General features: G+C 39.1%; 1 protein-coding gene across 7 annotated transcripts in view; it reads right to left on the reverse strand.

The window, feature by feature from the left end:
- Positions 1 to 13,183, reverse strand: part of TAB3 (TGF-beta activated kinase 1 (MAP3K7) binding protein 3) — a 62,903-nt gene extending 49,720 nt beyond the window's left edge. The window contains exon 1 of one of the 7 annotated variants that reach the window (XR_012515726.1): positions 12,566 to 12,816. The gene's annotated coding sequence lies outside the window, so the exon portion shown is untranslated. Of the gene's footprint in view, positions 1 to 2,061; positions 2,845 to 12,565; positions 12,817 to 13,097 lie in introns of those variants that run through there. The other 6 variants (XR_012515725.1, XM_074391896.1, XM_010334841.3 and 3 more) reach the window with 6 other exon arrangements.
- Between the last annotated feature and the right edge of the window lie 14,314 nt (positions 13,184 to 27,497).

Below are 27,497 nucleotides of genomic sequence, written 5' to 3' on the forward strand. Positions count from 1 at the left end.
CCTGGAAGGAAAAGAGAGAGAATGGGGCAGAGGCAATATTTGAATAAATGTTCCAAAATGATGAAACATGTCAAACCACATGTGTAACAATCTCAATGAATTCCTAGCAGACAAAGGAAAATTTTAAAGCATTCTGATGGTGCGGTAGTAGGGGAAGGGGTGGGGCAGGGGTGGGGAGATTACTTTCAAAGAAGCAACAGTTACATTGATAGCTTAATTTTCAACAACAAAAATGGAAGCTGAAAGACTGTGTAACTCCAAGGAGCAAGAAGAAAACAACTGCCAACCTAGTGTTCCACTGAGGAGAAAATATCCTTCAAGAAAAAAATTAAGATACAGGCTCAGACAAATAAAAAGAGAGTTCATCTCCAGCAAACCCTAAGAATAAAGCAAAAGAAAACTAGATGGTCACATATAGAGAAAGGAATGAAGAACCAGGAAGTTCAAATAAGCATGTGAAATCTAAAGGAATACTGACTGTATAAAATAATAACCTCTTTTAAGGTTTAAAATATATACAGAAAATTAAATTACAAGAGAACAATATGCATGGCACAAGGTAGGTAAATGGAACTAAGGTGCTTTAATATTTTTGCTTCAACTAGGAGGAAGGTAGAAGTATCAATTAACACTAGACTTTGATAAGTGAAGAATACATGCTATAAATGCTAGGGTAATCACAAAAAGAATAAAAATGAATAAGTGATAGCTAAAGTAATGAAGGAAAAACTGGACATAAAAATAATCAGTCAAATAAAAGGACAAGGGGAAAAAGAAATACAGAGCTAGTAGAATAAAAATGTGATGCTGTACTTAATCCCAAAATACCAATTATATTAAGCATAAATTAATCAAATGTTCCAAAAAAGAACGATTATCAGATTGGATAAACAAAAAAAAATCTACAAATATATGTTGCTTTCAAGAGACCCATCTAAAACATAAGAATACAGAAAGGTTAAAAGTAAAAGAATAAACAAATATATATCATGCAAACATTAGCTAAAATAAAGATGGTATTGCTATATTAAAGATATTATTGTTGTATTAGTTTCAGACAAAACAGAATCAAAGAAAAAGGATCACTAGAGTTAAAGATTCCCTTCATAGTGATAAAATGCTTAATTCATCAGAATGATATAATGAACAAAATTTTTATGCACTTGAAAACATGGACTCAAATTATATATAAAGTTGACAATACTTCTTGAAGAATTAGACATGTATTAGTATCTCAGTGGCAAATTTTAATATGTCATTTGGCTGGGTATGGTGGCTCACACCTGTAATCCACGGGAGGCCAAGGCAGGTGGATCATTTGAGGTCAGGAGTTCGAGACCAGTCTGGCCAACATGGTGTAACCCTGTCTCTACTAAAAATACAAAAATTGCAAAAATTAGCCAGGTGTGGTGGCACGTGCCTGTAGTCCCAGCTACTCGGGAGGCTGAGACAGGAGAATTGCATGAATCTGGGAGGCAGAGGTTGCAATGAGCTGAGATCACGCCACTGTACACTCCAGCCTGGGTGACAGGGCGAGATTCCATCTCAAATTAAAAAAAAAAAAAAAACATATTTCTCTCAGTAGTTAAAAGAATAAGCAGACCAAAAAAGATAGCAGGGACAGAGATACAACATGATTAGCAAACTTATCAATGGGCATATGTAGAATGATATATCCAGTAACTACAGAATAGATGCTCTTTGAGTGCTTACATATTTGCAAAAATTGGCCACATGCTGAGCCATAAATTAAGTCTCAGGGCATTTTAAAAGACTGAGATCACTCAAAAAAAGTTCTCTAAGGAAAATGTATTAAAGCCAGAAACAAAATACAAAAAAATGCATAGTTAGAAAATTCTCAGATTACTAGAAATTATGAAATATACTATTTAAAACCCCATAGATCAAAAAAGAAATTACAGTGGGAATTTTAAAATATTGCAAAATAATGAGAATGTTACATCTCAAAAATGATGGGATGAAGGTAAAGCAATACTTGAAAATGAAATGTATAGTTTTAAATGTGTATGTCAGGAAGGAAACAAGGGTATAATCACCTACCTACCCATCGTAAGAAGTCAGAAGAGCAAAAGAATTCCTAAAGGAAGTAGAAAAATATAATGAATATAAAAGCAGATATCACAAAATAGAAACACGTGAAGAATACTTTTAGTATTTTTAAAATTGCATCTGTAATTAAGAGCTTTCCCACAAAGAAAACTCTATGCCTAAACGGCTTCACTGCTAAATTCTATCATTCATTTAAAAAATAAAACCAAACTTAACCTAAACCCTTCCAGAGAATCAAAAAACAGGTATCTTCCTTAACTCATTTTACAAGGCTACTAAAACCTGACAAGGACAGTACAAGAAAAACAAAATTTCAGGCCAATCCCACTCACGAACAAATATCCAAAATTTCAAAACAAAATTAGAGGAAAATGTGATATTGATCAGGCTGGATTTATTTCTGGAATGCAGTCTATTTAGCAATAGGAAATCAATCAATATAATTTGATTTGAGGAATATCCTATGGTTAACAGTAGGAAAAGCATTTGATAAAATTCATTATCTATTAATGATGTAGGCTCCTAACAAACAGAATGAAACTTCCTTAATCTGATGATATCTAGAAAAAAAGTAAACATCGTATTTAGTGGAGAAATGTTCAAAGTTTTCCTTTCAAGAAGGGAAACAAGACAATAGTGCCATTATTACTACTTCTATTCAACATTATAATCGAAATACTAGCCAGTACAGTAAGATAAGAAACAAAAGTATAGTATTTTGAAAAAAAGAAACGAGACTTTATTTGCAGATAAGATTGAATACATAGTAAAAGATTAAATACATACTCTAAAGATATATGACTAAAAGTTTAGCAAAATTGTTAGATATGAGGTAAATATAAAGATATAAACAAAGAGAATAATGGCTCTAAACATTTACAATATAAAAAATGTAAAATATCTATAAATAAAACTCTCAAAAGCTGTGAACAATCTTCCGGAGAAAATCACAACCATTACTGAAAGAAGTTAAAGACCTAAATAAATGGAGTAGTGTATCATGTTCATGAATTACAAAACAATAAATATGTCAATTCTTCCCAAATTGCTCTCTAGAGTCCACGTGATTCCAATCAGAATAGCAACAGGTTTTGTGGATATGTATGGAAAATGACAAAATGATATTAAAATCAAAGAAATGTGCAAAGGGCCAAGAATAGCGAAGATGCTTTTGAAGGACAATGTGGAAGAACTTGTTCTACTACATATAAAGTTTTATGATAAAACTATAATAAACAAGACAATGTGGTCTCAGTACAAGTAGAGACAAACAGACCAAAGGAACAGAACAGAGAGCACAGAAAGAGAACCACAGATATATGGACATTTGATTCCTGACAATAGCAGGGAAATGGTGTGCTGGGACAATTAGCTATCATATAGGAAAAAATAGTATTATCCCCTATCTCACACAATACACAAAAATCAATTTCAGGTATATGCTAGATCTAGATGTGAAAGACAAAACGATAAATCTTCTAGAAGCTTTATTTGAAGGTATTCTCTCAGGAGAATACCATGAAATAGGAAAAGCATGCCACACAATGGGAGAAGATATTTACAACTAGCAAGGGTTCATTTTCAGCATATAGTTAAAAAAAAAACTCCTACAAATAAGCAAGTCAAAAAGACAACGAAGTACATGACACATTTTTGAAGGAATTCTTCCCCAAATAGTTATGAAAGTACAAACTTGTTACCTGGAACATTTAGTTAAAAATACTGACATTCTCCCTGAGATTTAGAGAATATGAAAAGTTTTAACTATATATTAACATTTAAAACATTTTAACTGCTCATATTTCAGTAAACCAGTTCTCCTATTCCTTATCTAATCTAAACTGTTTAAGTAGTAATTATTCTTGAAAAGTCCTGTTGAAGAAATCTTTGCCTACTCCAAGGTCACAAAGACATTCTTCACAAACTGAGATCCACCTACATATCCATCAACAAGATGATGATATATAATGATCTATTCATACAGTGGAATAGTATACAGTATGAGAATGAACAGTCTACAACTAAATACAATATAAATACATCTCAAATTTACATTGCATAAAAGAAGTCAGAGACAAAAGAGTCCATTTAGATAAAGTATAAAAGTAGGCAAAACTAATCTGTGGTGTTAAAAATTAGGAAAATGTCCAGCAGTCAGGTGGAGGGAGGTAGGGTGTTAAGTGATCAGAAGGGAGCACAAAGGGGGACTTCTAAGTTGCTGGTGATGTTCAATTTTTTGATCTGGGTGCTAGTACAAAAGTGCACTCAGTTGATGAAAATTCACTGAGTTGTTCACTACTGATAATGTGTACTTTCTGCATATTAAACTTCAGTAAAAGGTTTTTGGTTGTTTTTTAAGTGTGAAGGAGTAAATTTTTCCAAATTGTTTAGGGAATTTGAGAACAAGAAAGTTTCAAATTCACTGCTTCAGGATAAAGCACAACAATCAAATAACAGAATTTTAAAAAGCAATATACTAATTACCAAAAATATACAAGAAATGTCAAACCAACTAGTGACTCTCTGACTTACAGTAATATTGGTTTGAAACTATTTGAATGAACCCAACTGATAAACTGACTTATTTCTAGATTTGGTGACGAGTGTTGATTCATAAAGATTTCAGATAAGCAACTTGATCTTGTAGGTTTTTGTCAAACAAGAGGGCTTTTAAATCTTAGAAATTAACAACTAGATTTACACATCTAGTCCAACTCCCTAATTTTACAAATTAAGAAACCAAGGTCCTTTGAAGTTGGGTGATTTGCTCAAGGTCATAAGAAGCTCTGAATACATCTAAACAATCGAAGTTATTTAATTAAGTTCACCTCCTCCCAATTTTCTGTAACTTCTAGGGGATTTCCACCTACCAAGTAAATTTGTTTACTGGCAGTGTCCCTCAATACACACTACAGTCAACTGAAACATTTTTATCCAAACATCTCGAAATTAATTTCTTTGCCATCCATGACTAATAGTCAAACGCTATTTCTGTGGCATAAAAGATAAGACTTTCTAAAAGTAAAGTTCATGATGTGCAGCCTAAGAGATAAGTTGCTGTTTACACTAAATGATGACTTTGACATCAAACTGAAGGCATGTGTGAAAAGTTAGAATAACAATGGCACCTATTACATATGGTATCCCTGAAACAAACAAACAAACAAACAAACAAACAAAAAACTCTACTGCTAACACAAATCGAAACCAAGGATTTTCTAAAACTGCATATAAACAAATGTTCTAAATTACTGAAATTAAATTATACTAAATATTAATTTATTAAATAAATCACAACTATGATGAGTACTAAAAAATTAAATTCTCCAATTCATTTCAATTAGCTTCTATATCCAAGAATAAGAAGCATGCTTAACACTTTTAATAGGAAGAATGACTCGTCATTTTGAAATTAAATCCATCAAAAATGAATAGTGCATAAAATAACCCATTTAGTCCCGTGTAAATACAGTTTTAAATTATAAAAATGCTTTAGCCTATACTCCGTCACCACAGTGTTCTTTCCACTATAATAGGACTCTCTCCTTTTTATTTCAACCTATAAAGTTCAGGGCCAAGATAAATCCCTGGACTTGTCATCCCTAGAGGAAACACCTAGCCTTTGAGTATGTACAGAAAACTTAAAACAGAAAATGGTTTTATAGCCACAGATATCTATTCACTAAAGAACTGGAGGTCTCCATGATATAAATACAAATAATTAAAAATGACTTAACAACTAAGTGCAAGATGGAATCCTGGAACAGGAAAAGGACATTAGTGAGATTCTGGTAAAATCAAGTAAAATCTACAGTTTAGCTAACAATAATGTACCAATGTTAATGTCCTAGTTCAGACAAATGTACCAGGGTTATAGATACTTGGGTGAAGAGTATGTGAGAATTCTGTACAATCTTTGCAAATTCATTTTAAGTTTAAAATTATTCCAAAATAAAAAGCTTATTTAAAAAGAAATGACTTAGCAAAAACTACCAAAAATTGGGAAATTTGTAACTCAATTTTGACTCAATTAAATGCCCACAGTCAATATCTATCTTCAAATGATGATCTCCATCAAAATAAGGCCTAAATGGGGAAATGGGGTGGGTTCACAGAAGGGACTCTTTAAATGCTATTTCTCTAACATTAAAAAATGAAATAAACTCCCCCAAAACCCCTTTAAAAATACTTCAGGCAGGAATGAAAAGTCTAAAACCATTCCTCAATGGAAAAGGAAGAGAAGAATCCTATTTAGTGCAAAAGATATGGGCAGTGGACAGCGAAGCAGAAAAAGGTATTCTAGAGATCCTAGACCAGTAAAGCTTAATAATAAAAAATACATCACATTTCTTAGGCACTCACTTATGGGCCAGGTGCTATTTTAAGTGCTATACACGTATTAACACATTCGATCCTCTCAAGAACCCCATAAAGGAGGCACTACTTTTATCTGCATTTTACAGATGGGAAGTTCTGTAAGTAATGGAACAGATATTTGAAGGTAAGCACTCTCAGTGAACAGTCCATGCTCTTAACCACTATACTATACAGCCTTTAGAGGACCCAAGCCAGAAAAAAGCTCCTGCCTTCTACAGACCAGTCACCACTACTTACCCTCGGCCTCTACCAGAGAAGACAGTTCTCTTCCCAAGGCTTGACAGTCCTTGCTAGGACTTCAAAGAAAGATAACCCTACTGCCTTATCCGCAAGATTGTGTTCATAATCTTTCAGTACTTAATGCACTCAGTGCATGTTCCTGCTGAGACACTGTTACACATAAAAGTTAGTTTTCATAATACTATCAGTATTCGAATTCAGATATGTTGGGCTGGCTTGCGAATCTGAACACTATTATGTGACTTTTTTTCCGTGGGAAAATGGTGCTGCTTAAAAATAGTCTTACCAATGGATCATTTAGAAATTGAGGCTTCTCCTGTACAGACTCTAGCCTGCAGATAACAAGATAACTGAATTTTAATAAAGACATTGCAGTTACTCAAATAATCCAGTTTTGCTCAAACATCAAAAAGGCATAGTTCTTTATACCCAACAAAAGGAATTGTGTTACCGAAAAAAAAAAAAAAATAAGCTTAATATTCTATGAATTTCCTGCACTATGGCCAATTGTGGATGTATCCAGCAGTTAACATACTGCTCTCTCCCTAGCCCTCTCAAATAAATTCTACATTAAAAAATTACTACCAGGTAAACAAATATATCTTTCATGCCCACACCCCAGAATGGAAGGCATCTCATCTCAGAAGGTAGCTGAAGTAATAACAGTAATAGTAGTAATGATGATGATAACGTAATAATAAGAACTAACTCTTTCTGAGCATTCTCCATTGCTAGGCATGTTTTAAATACCATACATCCTGTGGCTCATTTAATCCTTACATGAGGTAGATACCACAATATCCCCACTTCGAAAATGAGGGAACAGGTCAGAGATTAAGTAACTTGCTCAAGAACACAGAGCTAGTTAGTGTCAGATCTGAACATCTGAGCATTTTACCCCAGAGATATTTTTAACCTCTGCACTCTGTGTGTAATTAAATAACTTGGTAAACTCTTAAAATGAACAGAGTGTGCTTACTGAAATTCATTTTTCAAATGAAAGAGTGGTCTGAAAACCAAAAAAAAAAAAGACCCGTCTTGCCTTTTATTAGGAGTATTTCCTTCAACCAAGATAAGACTGAACACGTTTATGGAAAACAAATTTAATATGTACCTAGCTTTGTTTTTATCACTTTGAAATCCCTCACTTAATTGTCTGAATATCACAAACGGTGGTAACAGTATGTAACCTCAATACACTAACCCTTTGTTTTAAAATCTTGCGGTAAAACAAACATGCTGTCCATGTTTACACTAAATAAACGAGGGTAAAATAACTGCAAGAGGTCCAACAGCTTTGAAAAGTTTCAAATCAGCAATAATTTGTGGTGGGAACAAGATATTCCTTTTATGAAAAACCAAAACTATGTTCTTCAACAAAACTGCAAGATCTGCCTGCTTTAATGATAATGTTAAGCTGAGATGGGCTAACTTAAATTTTATTTCAAAACATGTGCCTAAATTTAGAAATTCTTCATTGACAATCTAAAAAGACTATCAGTTTATCTCCCAAAAGAGCCATCTGATCCACATAAATCTAATTCCGGACAGCTAAAGGTGTACTATTAATACCTACCATTTCAGTGAATAGTTAACAAAAAGCAAGCAACCCTCAACAATTTCTGGAGTACAAGCTGATTTTTAAAATCATCTCTTTAAAACTCAGAACTTGCCTTTCCATGTGATAATGATCAATATGCTAGGTTTCCAAGCCGGTTCACAAAAGCCTAAATGTCCAAAAGGTTACAGAAGTATAACGAAACACAGAACCTGTGTGGGCAATGTTTCTACAGGAAAATCAATTTAGCATTCCAACTTAGGATAACAGCAACCACTCCTGACCCATTTAGCCCTGGAGGTAGAAAAAGATCTTCCCTCCCATAAATGGAAGTCTGTGGGACCACAGTCTTCCCTAGGACCACAGACCTCTTCCACTATGAAGGCACAGCAGGAGGAATATCATGAAGGAGGGCAAAAAGGCAGAGCTGGGGTGGGAGGAGATCCAGGGAGGAGGAAGGCAAGACCAACTGGGAAAGAAGGATGGAGGAGGGGATGGCAGCTGAAAGGAGTGAGGAAACAGTGTGAAGGTCAGGGGCTGCTGAAGAGGATGAATGTACAGTGCCTGTTCCTGCAGCATGTGGCCTTTTACCAACTTTCCTCCTTGGTGCTTAAGGAGAGGGAAGAAGAGGAGAAACCATTGGAGGGTCTTGACAGTGCCTCCCTCACTCTGGCTATTTTCATTGTCCTTTTCAAGAAAGAATAGGGTGGGTTAAGAGGTCTTATCCACATCCTTCTGGACCTCCTACAGCACGGGAATGTGGAGAAGGGACTTGGAAAAGTTTTGATGCCTTCCTTGTTAGCATCTACTCTATCAAAGACTTCAGGTCAACAGAAAACTAAGGGTGCCAGGTAAATGGCAGGAACAGCATCAGAAAGAGAGAATGGGAAATAGAGAAATTTGAAGCAGGGAGGCAAGCAGGATGTTAAGAGTTGGACAAACAGAACTGTCCACGAATTAACGTTCTTATTTAGGATTAATTCAGTTTGATAGTTCCAAATATTTCATCAGGTCCATTTCACTTTTAGAGAAATAAATATTTGTGGCCACGGTAATAATTTGAGGTTTATTATACAGAGGGTATGAAAACAAACTTCTAAGTACACATGAGGCAATGTTGTGGTGTTTATATGGTGGCAATATAAATCATTTCAAAAAGGCTTTATTTATTTGGTAAGCATTTAGCTACATTATCATTTGTTGATTTTTTTCACCCTAATAAATAGCCCAAATACCATGAGTAATTACTTTCACAAGTAAGAAAGTATGCTTTATTTAACTCTTTCTTGGGCGTATAATTATATTAAAAAACTTATTCAGACAAAAGATTGCCTGTCAAGATGCCAAGCAATTATTTAAAACAGTCTCTAAATCCACATAATACACACACATGCTGATGTGTACTGAGGAACGCAAGACTTCTTTTCTGTTTCCATGAAGATAGGACTACTTAACTGAAGGCCCCCAAACAATGTACTTCTTTTTTTTTTTTTTTTGAGACGGAGTTTCGCTCTTGTTACCCAGGCTGGAGTGCAATGGCACGATCTCGGCTCACCACAACCTCCGCCCTCCTGGGTTCAGGCAATTCTCCTGCCTCAGCCTCCTGAGTAGCTGGGATTACAGGCACGTGCCACCATGCCCAGCTAATTTTTTGTATTTTTAGTAGAGACAGGGTTTCACCATGTTGACCAGGATGGTCTCGATCACTTGACCTCGTGATCCACCTGCCTCAGCCTCCCAAAGTGCTGGGATTACAGGCTTGAGCCACCGCGCCCGGCTATACTTCTTTTTTTAAAACAACGTACTTTCTAAAAGATGAAGCAGCAAATCCCAAATTTTATAACTTTTCTAGAACTTTCAGCCAGAGATAATTAACTAGACAGCTAAACCTGACCAAATGACTTGGTGGAGGCTGAGTACCAGACATTTAGTATCTTTTTCTCCTTTTTTCTGATTTCTGTGGCTGTTCTTTTGTGGAGCCCTTCTCTTGAGCAGATAAGGGCCAGGGTGGCAGGCTATGCAGCACATTAAGAAACGCAACCGCAGAGACCAATGGGACATAAAAGTGACCACTGGCAAGATGTTCCTGCTGTTTCACCAACACCTCAGACACTGCCTGGGAACCTTTTAAGGTCTTTCATTCCTTGCCCCATAGGAGATTATGTTGGATCCCAGAAGAGCTGCTGTCTTTTCTGCAAATCATGAATCAGGGTCCAAAACCTTTGTATCAAATTATTAAGAAGAAAAACAGGGTCAGCTGTCAAGTACTCCACTTGCTGGAGAAGGCAGGGGTGTGTATGTGTACCTCCAAACTCTGCTAAAGCAAATCCAAACCCCTATAGATAGTTGCCATCTTAACAATGTAATTTGAAATACTACTCAGGACCAGGAAAAACAAAATATTTGTTATCTGAAGTATCTTCGGCATAATGAAACAAGAGGCAAAATTACTGAAAATACCTGAGTTTCAGAGAGGTCACTACCGGCTCTTAGGAATCTTAGGAATCTTTATACATCAGTAGACTTCTAGCTCAAATGTTACCTCTGGCTAGAAAATGGACACATCCAAAAAGAAAAAAAAAAAAAAACCTTGAGATTATCTGGAGCCAAGGACACTGAAAGCTTTCAAGATTACCAACAGAACTGAAAGGTTTCTTTGTAACACAAATTTCCATTTTCATAAAATTTTTTATCAGTCAGCACAAAATCTTATGCAGAGTATGGTGAAAGAATACACGCTCTAGAATCAGACCTACATGAGTCTGAGTTCCAGCTCTGCAATTTACCAGCTACATAATCTCCTCAGGGAAGTAACCAAAGAATATTGGAGGTTAGTGTTGTTATCTGTGCAATAGGGAAATTAGCACAGGGTAGCTATGAGGATCTCCAGTGCCTGAATATAATCGATGTTAGCTCTGTTTGCTCCAACAAACTGTACACAATGTGGTATCTATAATTGAGAAAACCCCATCAAATAAACATATGGAAGAAAATTCAGGGTGATTGAATGTAGATTGTTCTTTCAGATGTAAAGATGAAAATCACATACTTAATATTTGCCTTCACTGAAGTCTAATTTTCCTTTGATTAAGCCAGTTGTAAGCAAATGGGGGCGGGGGCTGTCCCTAAAGTTGCAAAGATTCATATCATACACACTGACTAAGAAGCATGTATACGTATGTGCCTACATTCTTCCGGTGTTCATAAAAAGACACCATCACAAAACTTACCATGGGTGATGAGGCCCTTTATAATTCAGTATTGTGCAAAATTAAACTCTCATCTCAAAAAACCCTTTCTTTCTTCTTACACGTGTTCTTGTATACTATTGTAAATCATTGTTAAAGCAAAGCAAAAAGGGAATTCTCTTACCCTTCCAAAATGAAAAAGTGTGCAAAGGAAGCTCAGTTTGTCAAACTGTTCCCTTTCCTCATTCATTCTTGTTCTTTTAGAAACCAGAAGTAAATATACTGTATGCCAAAATTACTGCCTGATTGACACTGAAGAACACATCAAACTGACAAGCCCGGTCTGGACCAAAGGTGGCAAGTTTTCTTAAAGAATTTAAATTTTTCATTTCAGTAGAAACAGAATGCTTTACATTTTAACACATTAACAGAACAATCTTTGGATTTTTTTATGCAGCTTACTTTATGCTTCACCTTGTCCCTCACCCTTCAAATCCTGCTTTTACGCACTTTATGAGCTGGCACACGGTAGTAAGCTACAGAACTCCAACTGGGAATAACTCTAATCTGTTGTTGGACCTCAGAGGACTGCTTATGTGATCTTTAAAGGAAAGTACAGAATGTTTTCTCCTTACTCAACACCTACCAACAGTCATCTGTAAACCTCTTCCACAATTATTACTATACTGCTACTAACGTTCACAGCTCTCAACACCCTCAACGGCCCCCACGCTGGTGCTGCTAGTCCTCATCCTCAAACACCTTTCTGGGGCTTAAAGTCGGTCCACTGGGGCACACTCTCCGCAATGTCTAGGGTCCAGCGAAAAAAGGCATCGTCCACTCCGTTTGGGGGACCAAGGCCGATCAAGTCGCCAGCCCATCCCAGCCACTCCCTCTCCCCTCGGCCTCCCGGGGCGTCTGGGGCGGGCGCGGACTCGCCAGGCCCTGCGCAAACCTCCGGCAGCCCCGCAGTTCCTGGTGTCAGCCGCAGTCCCCGGCCGAGCTGAGTCCCTGGGACACCCGCAGTTGCTCACACGCCCACCGTCTCAGGCGCAGGGTCACTGGGACGATCCCAGGAGCGCCCCCGACGTCCCAGCTCGGGCAGGTGCCGGGCCTCCCCGTGGACACTCACCAGACGGCCGCCGCTTTCTGGCCGTCGCCGCCTCGCCCTCACGCCAGTCGCCTGCTCCTGCGGGGGGTCTGGGCTGGTGCCGCTTCCCGCCCGACCCCCCTGGGTGAGCGCCGCTCGGGGCCGGGATCCGGTGTGAGCCGCCGCCGCCGCCGGCCCCCCCTTTCCTCCCTCCTCCCTCCTCCCTCAGTGCGTCCCTCCCACCGAGGCCCGCCTCGTATTTCCTGGATCCGGTCTGAGATAGAGCTTGGCAAGCAAGCTCTGGCTTCAGGGCTTCCGTCGGGCGCCGTCGCTCGCCAGGCACAAAGATGGCGCCGCCGGGGATTGCCAAGGGCGATCTCGCGAGGCTTCCCCACAGGAACAAGAGGGTGGGGGCCTAAAGGAAAGGTGATAAACTAGGGAAGCCTGAGAAACCGCTCCCCATATGTAAAATGGGCAGTACCAGTTACCGGGGAAGTTACTGCGCCTGTGCGCGCGGGCAATCACGCATGCCCGGAACGGCCCCCAAAGTAGAACCTAGTTCTCCAGGTTTTACCTGTTTCCACTAGTGGCGCCGGGTGGAGTAACCGGGAATGAAACCCGGTAAAGGGCTTGGCAGGACCAGTCGCCAAGTGAGAGGCGTCCGTAAGGCTTGGTCATCCCTCAGAAGCCCTAATGGTCAACACACTTTTGCGTCCCGGGGAGTTTTCCGATCCTTTGCTTGTTCGTATGGGTCCTGTCACCGAGTATTCTTTGCAGAGCCTCAGCTGCACCTTCTTCATCCTGCTGTGGGTTCACGTTATTGATCAAGAGCTTCTTGCTGTGTGCTTGCAGATGGGCTCACAGCTGGCAGCTACAGTCCTCCTGTTTCCCATATCACCATCTAACTTTCTCTTTCATTTTTGGTGCTACATGGGCCATCTGATACTAATAATTCTTTTTCCTATTTTATTTTTTCTTGCTCATTCATTCAAGCGTGTGCTGTTCAGTTTCCTATGTGCCAGCTACTGAGGAAACAGGTATGCTGTGATCTCAGGGAGCTACCGGCCTGCGAGGGAGATGGATGAGAAAAAACAATGATGACACCTTACAACAGTAAGTTCTATGATAGAAATGAGTACAGAGAGGAGTGACAGATACAGGGGGAGGATATCATAAAATACATCAAAGAGGAAATTCCTTTTTTTCTTTTTTTTTTTTTTTTTGAGACCGAATCTCACTCTGTTGCCTAGGCTGGCGTGCAGTGGCGAGATCTTGGCTCACTGCAACCTCTGCCTCCCGAGTTCAAGTGATTCTCCTGCCTCAACCTCCCGAGTAGGTGGGACTACAGGTGTATGCTACCACACCCAGCTAATTTTTGTAGTTTTGGCAGAGACAGAGTTTCATCATGTTGGACAGGCTGGTCTCAAACTCCCGACCTCAGGTGATCTGCCTGCCTCCGCCTCCCCAAAGTGCTGAGATTACAGGTGGTGAGCCAGCGTGCAGCCAAAGAAGAAATTCTTGAGAGATGTCTGATAGGCATAAGATTTAGTCCACTGAATCACTCACTGCATATCAGGAAACCAGCCACTCCGATTATTTCTTTCTTTTTGAAACAGAGTTTCACTCTTGTTACCCAGGCTGGAGTGCAATGGCGTGATCTTGGCTCACCGCAACCTCCGCCTCCTGGGTTCACGCAATTCTCCTGCCTCAGCCTCCTGAGTAGCTGGGATTACAGGCACACGCCACCATGCCCAGCTAATTTTTTTTTTTTTTTTTTTTTTTTGTATTTTTAGTAGAGACGGGGTTTCACCATGTTGACCAGGATAGTCTCGATCTTTTGACCTTGTGATCCACCTGCCTCGGCCTCCCAAAGTGCTGGGATTACAGGCTTGAGCCACCGCGCCCGGCCGATTATTTCAACCAAGAGAATTTAATATCAAGAATTGATTATTAGGCAACTGATAAGGTCAGAGAGAACTCTTAATGTATCACGGAGGTAGCAACTGCAGGAAGCAGCTACTATGCCTAGGGCTAGAAGGAGGAAGGGAAGAGGTTGGGATTATTACAATTTGGATGTTTAGAGGAGTTGCCTTGTGGAGGTAAAACTCAGACCTCTGAGAAAGGAGCAGCATTCACTGGTGCTCGTGTCTCTGAGTAGGGCTCAAGACGTTGACTCTGCAAGTGTAGGGAAACTGCAAATGATCCAACTGCTGCTATGGGAAGAAAGTTCCCCTGTCCCTCTGGGAGCTTCCAATCTCCCTCCAGCCTGGGGATGAGAATGTGACACCTGGACTAGAGCTGAACTTGATCCACATCCTGAAGCAGAGCAGCTCCAGTGTCAAGAGCCACTCATTTTGGAAGCTGGATGTGGTCAGAAAGGGAGTCATTCACTCCGATCACACACCCCACATAGTGGGGACCATCATGCTGAAACATTTGTAGAAAACCTGCTTCAAATTCAGGGTTTCAGACCAAGCAGAGCAGTCCCTGCCAACTCACAAACCCATAAGTGAGAAATAAATGCTTAATGTAATATGGCACTAAGACTTTTGCTTATTACCTGGCAAAAGTGGACTAATATGGAAGCTCTATTCCACAGAGTAAGCCATGGTTTAGTCTCCCTATGTCTTCTTGCTCCACCATTCCTAGACCGTTGTCCTAGTCTACATGGTCCAGAATGACAGCACCACATCACATTTCCGTCACCAAGGGGGCGAAAGCCTTTAAGGGCGTGACCCAGAAGTTGTTACCATCACTTATGTTCACAACCCATTGGCTAGAACTTAATCACATTACTGCATCTACCTGAAAGGGAGACTGCGAACTGTGCTCTAAGCAGTACTGTATCTAGCTAAACATTCAATGACTTTGAAAAAGACATTGAGGGGACAACCAGAAGCCCCATAAAATAATCAAAACTCAGACCTTATTTGAAGTTATATCTCGTCCTCTCTCCCAGTTGGATCCTGCCACCAATGAGGAGCTTGGAGTCAAGGAAGGGGGTATAACTGTTCCCTTTCTGCCCCCTGGGCTTCTACTTCTACCCTGTCTTGCTAACCGTAGCTATATCACCTCCAGGGGTGAAGAGGATAGAAATGGAGGTGGCAAGGCATTGCTTTACTGATTCTTTCATAAGATAGCTTTGTCCTCTCTGGACCTGGCAAATGCTGAAAATTGGCTCTTTGTTGATTTCTTCTTTGAGTTCTTCGGCTCCCACAGGGAAGATACAGGAGTACCTCTCAGGACACAAATGAAGCTCTTTCCTCCATCTAGTCTCTCTCTCCTCAGCCCTTTGTCTCTCTTACTTATCAATAAGTAAGTCCTCTCTTGGTTTTCAATGCTGTAAGTCCTCTCTTGGTTGTTACTGTCTTTCATGTGACTGGCATCCGAATGCTGGCTCTCACAGGGTGAGCATGATTGTTCAGGACCCTCTTCACTGCACATTTCTTAAATCTGGACTCAATCCTTTTAAACTTCTCCTCAGCCCCTGTCTCTTGTGGAATACCCATAGTTACTTACTGCCAGTATCACTTCACCAACTGGCAAGCTCTTTGGCAGGCACAAGCAAATGGCTCAGGCTATTTTGCCCTCTGAGACACTCACCTGATCCATGAGAAGTTCACGTGTCCTTGCCATGCTGAACAACAGACATGCTGCCTTGTCATTGCTGCTCCAGTAAGTTTCCTGGCTTCAGAATTCTGACAGGATGCAGTGTCAGTGTCTATACTGACATAGGCCTCCAAACTCCAGGGATACACAGCAGGCTCTCCCTAAAACTTTCTCTCCAGGTTGGACCTACAGATAGCTTCAGTTCAGTAACCAAGAATCTGGAGGGTGATACGTCTTGAAGATATCCTTTACCAGCTCTCAGAGGCCACCTCACTCTCACTTTTCTCTTTGGCTTCCACTTTTTCAAGGGGAGAGAAAATCTATAACACCCCCTCAAAGGTGATAACTAATAAACCTCTCCCTTGTAGTCTTCTCTTATTTAGGCTGGAGGAAGTATTTGAGTGATGGTCATAGAACTGGTTTTGCCACCTCTTGGTAAGTCCTGTAGAGAAGTGCCTAGGAACTCTCTTTGGAATGTGATAGTACTTAGTATGCATTCTTTTCGCCTATATCAGGCACATCTTATATACCATTTCAGATATTTTTGGCCTCACCTGTTGTATCAATAATCCATTGTCCTGTAACAAACGACTTCAAAACATAAATAGTTTAAAATAATAATCATGTTATTTACTCATTATGCGGTGGGTCAGCAAATTGGGGTGGGCTCAGCCAGGCAGTTTTTCTTCTGGTCTCACGTGGGGTCACTCAAGGTAAAAAGAATAGAGGCTATTCATGGGACCAGTGACATTCAGTGTCACCCCAACTACACAAGGTTGGGGTGAAAGCTAAAAAGTTAGCTGGGCTTTTAATGGACCATTTCATGAGGCTGTCTGCTTCTGTGTGATGAGGTATACGATACCAGCAGTTCTCATTGTCATGTGCAACGCCTTTGCAGTAAAATGGGTCCACTGGTTTAAGGCAATACTTTGTGGGATACCATGTTACTAGATGACTATCTGTAAACTCCTGAATGGTGGTGCTCGTGGGGAAGCTGTGGATAGGTAAGGCAAACTCATATTCAGAGTATGAGTCAGTTCTGGCAAGAATGAACTGCACACCCCACACCCCATGTAGAAGGGAGCCAAAGTAATCTGCCAAAGTGGCTGGTCTCCTTGAGAAATAGTGCCCTACAGTGGGCTCAGTGTTGATCTCTGCTGCTGGTAGGTTGGGCCGGTAGTAGCTAACTGAACCTCGGGAAGAGGGAGCCCTCGCTGGGCCTGAAGGGTAACACTAGGTTCTGTTGAGAGGATGCCTTGCCCCTTTGCTTTCCCTTCTTATAGTGCAAGTATAAGAGGAGCCTTGTCAGTGATGGACTACTCAGGCTACTTGATGCCAGGCAATCTGAAGTTGGGGTGTCAACTGTTCATGGGAATTGTCTGGGACATTGGGGTTAATTAGATATTACAATTCTTCTATGGGGGAAGAAGTCCTATGGGAAGCTGAAATTGGGTACAGCTCTTCTCTCTGGTAAAATGGCAGATCCCTGGTTCCAGTTAGCTTTTTGCCTGTAACCCAACATGAGTTCTCAGGATCACATTCAGACAAATCTGCTTTTTGTACTAAAATACCCTATTTAAATTATGTTAATGTTCTGCATAGAACCCTTGACTGATTTTTACTTTGTGATTTAGTGATTCTCAATGGAAAAGGGGTTTCTCATAATCTAATATTTTCTGTATATTCTACTCCCTACTCTGCTTCCCATCTAACCTTCATTTAGTATTTGTTCCTGTACTGGCCAGTACCTTAAATAACTAGTGTCAGAATGCCTTCTGAGTTTGCGAGAAGATATAAAGGAACCTACTTAATTATCTCTGTTATAAGCACAAGGAACAACTTAATTGAGCCCTCTTATACCAAGACACTGAAAGAGGGAATATAAAACTATTAATTAGTTCTATATCATGACTGTAGTGGAGACTCTGTCTAAAGAACAGCACCAACCCAAAGGTAGTGAACTGAGAGATAAAGAGAGAGAGAACAACTAGGTTTGAAGGATATCATTTGTACTCCTGCATGATGCAGTACTTAAAACTAGCCCTATCTTCCATACTATTTAGTTACATGATCTCTTTTCCATTTGGATAAGCCTGTTTGGAATAAGTTTTCTGTCACTTGCAAAGAAAAGATTCTAAATGAATATATCATGAATGAATGAGTGTAAAAAATGAATGGTTTGAATACTTAAGATCATGACTTAATATAGCGAAGGTGGTATGGTTTGGCTCTGTCCCCACCCAAATCTCATCTCAAATTGTACTCCCATAATTCCCATGTGTGGTGGCAGGTACCCAGTGAGAGATAAGTGAATCATGGGGGGAGTTTCTCCCATGCTGTTTTCCTGGTAGTGAATAGGTCTCACAAGATCTGATGGTTTGATAAGGGGAAGCCATTTCACTTGGTTCTCATTCTCTCTCTTGCTGCCACCATGTGAGACGTGCCTTTCACCTTCCACCATGATCGTGAGGCCTCCCCAGCCATGTGGAACTGTAAGTCCAATAAACCTCTTTCTTTTATAAATTTCCCAGTCTTGGGCATCTCTTTATCAGCAGCATGAAAATGAACTAATACAGAAGGCAAAGTGACCAAAAGTATTTATATTCTGTTTTAATAAAATGAATCCAATTTTTTTCCTAGTGCTTACGGCTCAACGTGTAATAAGTACTCAAGACATAAGTGCTCAATAAGCATGTGTTAATTAATTGTAATTCTACAAAAGGAAACACACCTGGAGAACCTAAGGTGACACAGTGAGTGGACAGGGGCAGGATTTAAACCCCTCACCACCAAAAGTAAGTGATTTATGAATCAATACTGCTTACAAAATATTGTAGGTGAGAGTGTTCTTTGCTTTTGGGGAGACTATAGACTACCCCTCAAAACACATAAAAAATGGCTTGTTTTAGCAGCTTTTTTTACAGATGGTCCTGAGGTTTTTCTGAACCACAGAGTTTCCTTTTCATACTAAACATGTAATAGTACAAAGAGACATGTGACAGATGAAAATTGAGGTTAAGAGAATTGCCTGAGGTAATAGGTAACTGGTCCAGCCAAGGTGGGAATTCAGCCCTTCCCTTCCCAAATGCAATGAGCTCTCTGCCAGAAACACCAGAAACAGTAAGTGTCATTTATTCATAGCCTTAGGGATTCATTCACAGTTCAACATACATTTATTGCGCCACATTCTGAGGATACTGAGATGAATAAGACAAAGTCCGTGGCTTGAAGGTGTTTGCAGCCTATTAGAAAGAATGTCACATAAACAAATAAGCATAATGGAATGTAGCAAATGAAGCTATAGCTCATGACTTTGGTGTTCTAGAAGCTATGGGTCTGGAGGAAATGTTTGGGAGAGTGGGGTTTGGGAAAAGTTATGGGTGAGAGAGAGTTAGTTGTCTGCAGTCATCCTGAAGGAGATCATATGTAAATTTATAATAAAAAATGAGTAAATATATGTCCAGTTGTTATAAATAATAAAGATTCAAAATTATGGTTTATTATTATTTTCATCTTGCCAAGGAGAAATTATGTAAAGAATTTTTTAATGTCTCCTTTTGCTACTTACTGGATCACTTGGGCCCAGGAGTTCACAACCAGCCTGGGCAACACAGCAAAACCTTGTCTCTACAAAAAATTTAAAAAATTAGCCAGGCATCGTGGCACTTACATGTGGTCCCAGCTATTTGGGTGGCTGAGATGGAAGGATTGCTTGAGGTTGGGAGGTTGAGGCTGCAGTGAGCCATGGTCATGCCACTGCACTCTAGCCTGGGTGACAGAGCAAGAACCTGTCTCAAAATGAAATCCCCCCCCCAAAAAAATCCCACTAGTTTCAAACTCATATTATGGTTCATATGTGTAATGTCCAAAAGATGGGCTGAGGAATAATAGTTGACAATACTTAATTTGGCATATTTGGTTAGAAAATTATAAATAAATCATATTAATTTATAGTCAAAAGTCAATGGATAATTATTTTAAAATATTACATTGCCTATAATTATTTTCCTTTTTACTCATTTATTTAGTCAGCAAATAAATAAGGAGGCTTTGTTATGCTATGTCTTATGCTAGAAGCTGGGGTCATAGCCGTGGACAAAGATCTGTGATTATAGCTTTCCATTTAAAGGGATGGATACAAAAACAATTACAATAAAGTGTAATAAGGGGAGGTATAAGAAGCACCTACTAGAGATACCTAATTTGGACTGAGAGACTCATGAAAGGCTTCATAGAGAAAATGACATCTCAATTGAAGGAAGTGACAGGACCACTTACTTTTACAAATGCAATAATACTTGTATCAGTTGGAGAAGGCTAATAGAACATCAAAGAAATCCTCAAAATGTAGTGACTTAAAGAACACAATTATTTCTCCCTAACGTAACAGTCTAGGTCAGGTATTGTAGGTTGACAGATGTTTTCCTCCGCATGGTTATCTAGGGACCCAGAGTCCTCCTGCTTTGTGCCTCTGTAGCTTCTATAGCCTTGTTACCTATGAGATTGAGGTTGGATTGCCACAAACAGAGATCAACTAGTAGATGACAAAACATGTATAAAGGAGGCACCCAGCCAGGGAGTATCACACTCATATCACTTCTACTCATATCACACTTTTACTCATATCTCACTTCTACTTCATATCACACTTCTACTCATATCTCATTGACTAGAACTTAATCATATGACTACATCTAACTTCACATGCCTAGGAAGCAGGTTAGAATGGATTTTGGTAAGCAGTTACCAGAATTCACCACAATGGTATATGTAAAATCTTTTTATAGATTCTTACTTTAATTTTCTTTATATCAAGCATTTTCCATGTTTCTTTATTGTCTTCATTAATGTGGTTTTTTTTTTTTTTTTAGATGGAGTTTCGCTCTTGTTACCCAGGCTGGAGTGCAATGGCGCAACCTCGGCTCACCGCAACCTCTGCCTCCTGGGTTCAGGCAATTCTCCTGCCTCGGCCTCCTGAGTAGCTGGGATTACAGGCATGCGCCACCATGCCCAGCTCATTTTTGTATTTTTAGTAGAGACGGGGTTTCACCATGTTGACCAGGATGGTCTTGATCTCTTGACCTCGTGATCCACCCGCCTCGGCCTCCCAGAGTGCTGGGATTACAGGCTTGAGCCACCGCGCCCGACCATGTGGTAGGTTTTATTATTCTTCAACAAATTTGCTTCTCTTCTCCTCTGGGTCCATCTCTATAGAACCTCTTCTGGGGGAGGGGCCTCCCTGAAGGAATAGCATCTGTCCTATTGATAGCAGGCTTGGTCATGTGACTTTCTTTGGCCAGTGTGATTTGTCCAGAAATTAAATATTCTGCATCTGAACATAAACTTTAAAAGCTGTTATTCTGTCCTTACTTTTTGTCCACTGCCAGAGACCAACATGGGGACTGGTCCTTCCAACTGGGCCCTAGGATGAAAGAGAGCTATAGCTAACCTGCAAAGGGTAGGTAATGTGAGTGAGAAATCTGTGATAAATCACTGAGATTTGGGAATCATCTGTTACTGCAGCATAATCTAGCAAAAGCTTACTGAATTAATAATTATAATATCTACATTGTTCCATTGTGGTATGCACACCAATTTTTTAAGCCATTTAAAAAATATTGAACATTTAGGTGATTTCCAATTTTCTGCTATTGTATGTCTTGCTAAAATGGACATCTTTATGCAAATATTTTGTTTCTTTTAAATTATTTTCCAAAGACGCATTTTCAGATAAAAAAAAGTCAACATTATTGATTATCATTATTTCTCTTGTTTCTAAGAGGGTTATATTGTCTGTATATTAAGACAGGGTACAGCAATACACACAGAAACCACTCTAATACTTTCAAAAAAGGAAAACTTAAAAAGAAAATTGATTCCACAAATAATGGAGAAGCTGAGAAGTCAGTGATGAAACTACCCTGAGATTGGCAAAAGCAGAAATGCTGCCATACCTAGGGATGGAAAACATTTATTTGGAGGAGGTGGTTTTACCAGATCCCAGAATCCAGGGCAATTTAAAGGGAACCTGAAGGATGGTTAGTTCTGCCTGGTCAGAAGTGTCCAGTAGTAGCTGGGACCATCAGGGAAGGTTTGGTTTGGCAAAAGCTAAATCCATGGAAGGAGATGCTGCAAGAATCAGAAAAAGAGGGAGAAAAATACTGCAAACTCTTCCCTCTTGATCTCCATTCTCTCCAATCTTCTGCCTGTGCCATTGCTATAGTTTGAATATTTGTGTCCCCTTCAAAATTCATGTTGGGACTTAAACCCCGATTGACAGTATTAAGAAGTGGAGTTTTTAGGAGGTGATTAAATCGTGAAGACAGAGCCCTCATGAATGGGATTATCGACTTTATGAAAGGGCTGTAGTGAACTAGCTAACTTTTGCTTTTCTATCTTTTCTGTCATGTGAGTGGAGAACATTTGTTCTTTTTGCCCTTCGACTCTTCTGCCACGTGAGGATGTAGCACAAAAGCCCTCACCAGGCACCAAATACCAGCTCTTTGATCTTGGACTTTCCAGCCACACATAGGACAAACTGAGCAATGAAGAAAACTCCAAAATACAAACCTGTTATTATATACATCTCAAAGTCCAGGATCTCTGAATTGTGATGTGTCATCCTCTATATCAGGCTCAGATGTGTCTCCTTGTGATCCTGTAATTTATAAAAAGTAAGACAAGTTATGTGCCCCATCCACAACATAATAGTGGACTAGGAACAAGGTAACAAACAGAAACACTGATGTTGGAAATGGAAAAGTTGAACCACTCAGCAGTCATTATTTCAAGGTAATTATTAAGTCCTACTGGCTTGGAAATGCAAAAGCTCCTTGTCCTAACATTGAATTGAATTTCTTAGTTAGCTCATCTGACAGCCCTTAGCTCTGCTCTCTTAAGAGAACTACTTGTTCATTGTCCTTTATGGACCTTGTCTCTGATCTCTGGAAGGTTCATTTCCATTGATTATTATGGCCACATTTGCAGTGGATGGTTCTTGGGGATTGCTCAGCTTTCACAGCCTGTTTCCTACTGAGCAGTTAGAGGGGTTCTAACACTATATGAGGGCTCTAATCGTGGTAGGCATTTGCAAACCAGGCTTTTGGTTTCTTTGGCTTTTGGATTCCCTCTACTACTTAATAGGATTCTGGTCTATTTGCTGCTTGCCAATTGCATATAGAAATAACCGTAGTCTAAGGTCTCTTCCAGGTAAATTATTTTGCTGTCACCGTTCTCTGTACTGATTCATCTTCCTCTCATTGAACTTAATAGCTGTTTCCTTAGGTTCTTCTTAATAGGTTTGTAAGAGAAGCTGACATACTTAACATGATCTCTACCTCTGCTCTGTTTCTTAATTATTGGTCAAGAGGAAGATGAGTGAGGAGCCACAATATTATTTCCTGCCAAGTCTTCCTTTCCTGCAGCCTCTTTAATTTGCTTTACGGTGAAGTTGCAGAAAGCGGACGGCTTTTGCAATTGCATGGGACTCTCAGATTGCAGGCCACAGGCAAAGAACATACTCTTGACAGGGCTATGTTCCCTTCCATTTTTCGTTGCTGTCTGTCTAACTCTCATCAGGGTCCATCCCTCTATAGGATGTTGTTAAAAGTATTAAGATGCAGCATGCACTCCCCCAACATTTGGAACCTTTCTTATCATTTATCGCAATGCCATTGCTTGCTGTGCTCATGAGTTATCTTCCACGATCTTGCTGACCTTTGTTAATGCTCTGCCTAGCCAAAATTTCTATTTCCATGGAAGAAAGAGAACATGGATGTTGGGGAAGAACTAGCATACTCACACAAATGCCTATTGATTTGGACAGGTTCTTAATTCCATTCCATAAAGTGAGTCAGCAACTTGCAGAAGGCATGGGGCCAGTGAAATGGAAAACTGGCACCCTCAGATTGCCATACAGTGCAGTATGAAAGGACTCACTGTAAAAAGGAAACCCAGACAGCCTCCTCCTCACCAAAACAAAAAAAAATTGTGGTGAAACTTTTGCTAGTTTTGATGTGATTGGTATAGATGCCTAAAGATTATCTTATAACTAGAAAAAAACTGACTTTCTGGGTTATGTCAAAAACTAAATAAAGAAGAACTTAATTTTGAAAGTCTAACAAAACAGCTACCTGCTGATTTTAAAACCTATAAAGATAAGAAAACCCATGCACTATTATAATTTTTCAGTATGGTTGTTGGATTGCTGAAGTTACTTCTGAAATTCTTTTATTTTCTTTTAGAAATATTTAATGTAGATTTGGAGCTTGTAATATATTCTAAATATCTCATGATGTTTCCTTCCTTGTTACATTATAAAATAAACCTTTAAAGAGAATAAAAAATTAATGATTATCACAGAGAGATTTTTCTTTCTCTTCTCAGCATGTTCATATTATTTATTATATCATTTTCTTGATGTTCATTCCATCTGATAAATGCACTCCAGATTCCTTCATTTCTAGCAGTAAAGATACCTTCATTAGTTTGTACTGTCAAAATATAAATTAAATATCAATTTTATTTAAGAATGGGAATAATGGCTATTCTAAGAAGTTCTGGGACAAAGCCAATAGACTTTGAGAAATGCATATTGCTATAGTTACTTACATCAGTAGAAATACAAAAAATTTTGCCTATTTTGTTCACTGCTGCATACCTGGTGCCCATAATAGTACTTGGTTCACACTCAATAAATATTTATTGAATTAATAAATTGAAATTAATGAATTTCCTTTTAATAATTCTAGAATATTTAACTAAAGTAGTCAAAGAGAATTAGGTCTTTTCAAGTCTAAGGAGGAGATAGCATGATGTGATTATATAGTGATGCCCTCCAAAACTCCAAGTGGACATCCCGGCCCTGGTAACATAGACTGAATCGCTAATGGCATTGAGCACTGTTTTTGCCAAGACTGGAAATTGGCCTAAGTGGCCTTTCCCATGTGTCCTTTCTCCTGAGCCCAAACTTAATTTCTGCTCAAGTGTCTAAGGCGTGCAAGTAGGAGTAGAGGTCTTTTTCTTAACTGAATGAGGCATGAGGAAAAGAAAGAATGTGGCCCATTTGTCATCACTAGTCACAGAAAGAGGTAATGAGTAAGATTCTGAGCAGGGCAGGCATGGTGGCTCACACCTGTAATCCCAACACTTTGGGAGGCCAAGGCAGGTGGATCACTTGAGGTCAGGAGTTCGAGACCAGCCTGACCATCATGGTAAAACCCTGTCTCTACTAAAAACGCAAAAATTAGCCAGGCCAGGTTGAGGCATGAGAATCATTCGAACCTGGGAGGCAGAGGTTGCAGTGAGCCGAGATCACGCCACTGCACTCTAGACTGGGCGACAGAGTGAGACTCTGTCTCAAAATAAATAAACAAATAAAACATGAGAATCATTCAAATCTGGGTGGTAGAGGTTGCAGTGAGCCAAGATCACGCCACTGCACTCTAGCCTGGGCAACAGAGTGAGACTCCATCTTAAAATAAACAAATAAATAAAAATAAAAAAATAAAAGATTCTGAGCAAAATGTCTCCAGAAAGGAAATTCAGAGGAAGAGGTAGCCCAATGGCTTTATATACAGAACCATTTAACTTCCTACATTATCATCCAAGCTGAGATCATTGATTTGAGATCTTTGGTTTTTTTTTTTTTTTTTTTCTCAAATAGGTGTTCAGTGCTGTAACTTTTCTTCTAGGCACTGCTTTAGGTACAGCACACAAATTTTAATGTTCATATTTTCATTTTTATATAATTAAAGTCTTTTTCTAATTTCTCCTTTGGTTTCTTCTTTGATCCATAAGTTATTTAGAGTTGTGTTACTTGAGGATTTTTCAGAGATCTTTCTATTATTGTTTTAAATTTATTTTTATTGTGGTTATAGAACACATTGCAAAATTTGGATCCTTTTAAATTCATTGGGACTTGCTTTGCAGCCCAGAATATGATCTACCTTGCTAAATATTCCATGTGTATTTGAAAAGAATGTGTATTCTGCTCTTGGTACATAGAATGTTTGATAAATGTTAATTAGGTCACTTTAGTTCACAGTATTATTCAAGTTTCGTACATACTTGCTGATCTCCTGTTTACTTGTTTTTTTCTGTTTACTCTCAATTGATTATTGAGAAGGTGTTTCAATCTCCAGTTGCAAATGTGGAATTATCTATTCCACCTTTCAATTCTATCAGTTTTTGTTTCATTTGTTTTGAAGCTCTGTTATTAAGTTTATAAATATTTAGTATTATTATGTACTTCTCATGAATTGACCCCTTTATCATTATGGAATGAGCATCTTTATCCCTTATATTCTTTGCTCTGGAACTTCCTTTCATGTTAATATAGCCACTCCAGCTATATTTTGACTAGTGTTAGTGTGTTATGTATTTCCCCATGCTTTTATTTTTAACCTATTTACACCTTTAAATTGAAAGTGGATTTCTTGTAAGCAGCATATTTGGGTCTTGCCTTTTCATCAAATCTGATGCTCTGAAAAATTAGGAGAAGTTGTTTTCATATTTAGTTTGTATTTCAAACTTTTAAAAGTTTTTAATGTGTATACGTATATATCTGTGTATGTATATGCAGATGTATATATTTTATAAATAAAGGTATACATGCATGTTGGAAAGTGTGATCAAAAACTTTTTATTCACAGGGTAAACAGTAAACAAAGCATGGAGACCACAGCTTTAGGGGGAATGTGAACAAGTGACCAGTACTTATTTCAGGTAAAGAGAAATAAGGGCTGAAGGATGAGACAGAGTCTGTACATCACACAACTCTAATTGAGTGGCATCCCTCTATCACATATGTGAATAATGCTCACCAGAATTGTGTTAAGCTATGGCTTTTGCTAGAAGATCCATTTGGAGGAAAGAATAACAGAGCCATATATGAAAGAGGCTTTGAAGGATCTGTTCCCTCAGAGGATCCAAGGCCGAGCAAGCTCTCAACATACATCATTGGTCATGAGTTCAGAAGGATTGTCCAGTGAAGCAAATATGTATATTGGGGAGAGGACTGGAGGGAAGAGGGCAAGACAGTAAAGATCCAGAAAGTTGCACAGGGGGGTTGCTAATGGCATTGCAGCGATTCAGTTGCACCCGTCTAGTCTGTGGCTATATCTAAGTTATCCATATTCATTGTTTACAGAGTGTGTCCAAAAGTTGGAAAAGCAAGAGGTTAAAGTACCATCTCTGAAGAGGGGATATTTTATAAAAGCTAATGCTTACAAAACATGCTATTAAAATTGTTCGCTTGGATAACAAATACATTCTGCTGAAGAATATTGGCAATAATAGTTCTAAGGACTAAATGTGTATGTGAACTGTTTAAAGATTACCTCACTCAGCATCAAATTTCTTGAAT

This window comes from Saimiri boliviensis, chromosome X, assembly GCF_048565385.1.
Source record: "Saimiri boliviensis isolate mSaiBol1 chromosome X, mSaiBol1.pri, whole genome shotgun sequence".
Lineage (NCBI taxonomy): Eukaryota > Metazoa > Chordata > Mammalia > Primates > Cebidae > Saimiri > Saimiri boliviensis.